Source organism: Mauremys reevesii, linkage group 14 (assembly GCF_016161935.1).
Source record: "Mauremys reevesii isolate NIE-2019 linkage group 14, ASM1616193v1, whole genome shotgun sequence".
Lineage (NCBI taxonomy): Eukaryota > Metazoa > Chordata > Testudines > Geoemydidae > Mauremys > Mauremys reevesii.
The window spans coordinates 32,130,982-32,133,517 of NC_052636.1; positions in this window are offsets into that span (position 1 = coordinate 32,130,982).

The window sequence follows — 2,536 nt, forward strand, 5'->3', positions numbered from 1 at the left end:
TCTAACCTGGTCTTAAAAACCTCCAGTGAAGGAAATTCCACAGTCTCCTATGGAAGCCAATTGAAGGCAAACACAGGCCAAACAATGCTGCACACACACACGCTGGGCTTGGGTTTAAGGGGAGAGGCAAGAATTCAAACAATCTAGGTTCTGCCCCAAATTCTCCATGCAAACTTGAGCAAATTACTTCAGCTCTCTGAGCTTCAGTTTCCCCATCTGTAAAATGGAGTCGCCTCCCACCATTGGCCTATTTAGCCTTTGAGCTTTTTGTGGCAAGGCCTCTGTCCCTGTGGGCATGTCAACACTGCAGACACCGGCGGCTGGCCCGTGCCCGCTGACTTGGGCTCACACGGCTCAGGCTGTGGGGCTGTTTAATTGTGGTGTCCATGTTCCGGCTGGGGCTGCAGCCCAAGGTCTGGCACCCTCCCACCTCGCAAGGTCCTACAGCCTGGCCCCAGCCCGAGGCCAGACACCTACACTGCAATTCAACAGCCCCTTCACCTGAGAACTGTGAGCCTGAGTCACCTGGCATGGGCCAGCTGGGGGGTTTTAGTGGCAGGGTAGAGATACCCTTGGTGTCTGTTCAGCACCTGTCACAATGGGGACCCTGATCTCGGTGTCTGAGCAGAGCCCTGCGCAACAGGGGCCTGACCTCAGTCGGTGACTCTGCAACTCCCGGCATTACAGGATCCCTAATTTTGTTTAGGGCCCCTGCAGCAACTGGTAAAATGTGGGGGCAGGATCTCTGTCAGGGTCTGTGCAGTGCCCAGTACAGTGGTGGGGCATGATCTGGGTTGGGGTCAGTGCAGTGCCAGACTCAACGGGGACACAGATCTCAGTCGAGGTCTCTGAAGTGCCCAGCACAATGGATGCAGCAGTTTAGGTCACAGTCGTGCACCGCCTGGCTTAAAGGGGGCCGTGATCTCGGTCTAGGCCTCAGTTTTACCTGGCACAACAGTGGGGTCTGATCTCACCTGGGGTCTCTGCAGCGCCTGGAGAACAGGGCCACGCTCAGTACGATAAGAGTCCTGATCTCAGTCACACACCTGGAGAGAAAAGTGGGAAGATTTTTGAGAATTCGATATCAGTATTTCAGAACTGAGGAGAAAATGGGGCACAAACAATATATTTGCTAATGTGAGACAGAAGCACCAACATCTGGAAGATTTGACATCAGCATTTAACAGTTCAAGAGAACGGAGGGAAATTGGAGGATTATACAGGGATATTCAATCAACAACAGAATGAGATGGATTCTTCTTGCCTCACACTCACAGGGCCAGCAGGTGCTGGGGAATAGCTGGGACTGGAAAACCTGGGGCTGGGTCTTCTCCATGGGGGACACTTGCTCCTCCCTCCCCTCCCTGGCCCTTCCCAGGCCCCGTTGCCAGCAGAGAGTGGCCCCCCCAGCGCAGCCCAGAGGTGTCCCTGTCTCAGGGCCCCCCCAGCCTCTGCCCATTCACCCTCTGCCCAGCTCAGGAATCCCTCGGGGGAACCATTTCCCACCCGCACAAGGACAAATCCCTGCAGGTGGAAATGGGGGAAACCCCCAAACCTGAGACCTGAACTGGCCATTGGCGAAGGGGAGAGAAAATGGGGCACAATCGGGGGGGGGACAGGGAACTTCTCAGGGGTTGGGGGAGGGGGGGTCACCCTGGGCGCTGCTCGTGGCTCTCTAGGGAGAAAGGGGGCAGGACGGGGGAGGAGGGGGGTCCCCACGGGAGGGGGCAGCGGTAAATCCGAGGGGATCTCAGCCCCTGGCCGGGCCGGGGGCGCTGGGCTCCTGCGGGGCAGCAGCTCTGAGCCCCCGCGGGCGCTGCCCCCCCCCCCGGGAGCAGAGCCCGGCGCTGCGAGATGCTGGGGTCCCCCCCCCCGGGCACTGGGGCAGAGTCACCGCCCGGCCCCGCCCCGGGGCTCGCTCCGGGGCCTGGAGGCTGCAGCTCCGCAGCGGGGCGGGCGGAGCCCAGGCCGGGCACGGGGGGTTAATGAAGGGCTCTCCCGCCGCGATCTGCGCATGCCCAGAGCCCCACCGGCACCAACCCTTCTCCGGCCGGGAGAGGCCCCAACGGCCCCGCGCGAGCCAGGCAGAGCCGCAGCGGCTCGCGCGCGTTTGCAGATCGGTTTGGTCTCTCCAACAACGTCACTTCCGGTCCAGGGAGCATCAGGAACTACATCTCCCAGCCTGCCCCGGGATCGCGTTCGCCCTCTCCGCAGCCCAGGGAAGGGAGGGTTCCAGCAGCTGTTACTGCGCATGCTCCGTGCGAGCCCCGCTGGGGGCGGGAGAACAAAGCTGCTGCTGCCGTCTCCGCGTGAGCCGGACCCGGGCTGAGCCGCTGCTGCTCCCCGGGGGGGGGTGTTTCTCCAGCTGGGCCTCGGGCAGCCCCGGGCTCTGCCCGCCCCAGCCCCGCCCGGAGCCCTCGGGCAGCAGGATCCGCCCCAGCTGGGATGGGGGGGCGGGGCCCGGCGGGGGGGCCCTGGGGGTGTCGGGCGGGGGCGGTGCATTAAATTGCTCTCAATAGCGCTGTGCTACTCCCGG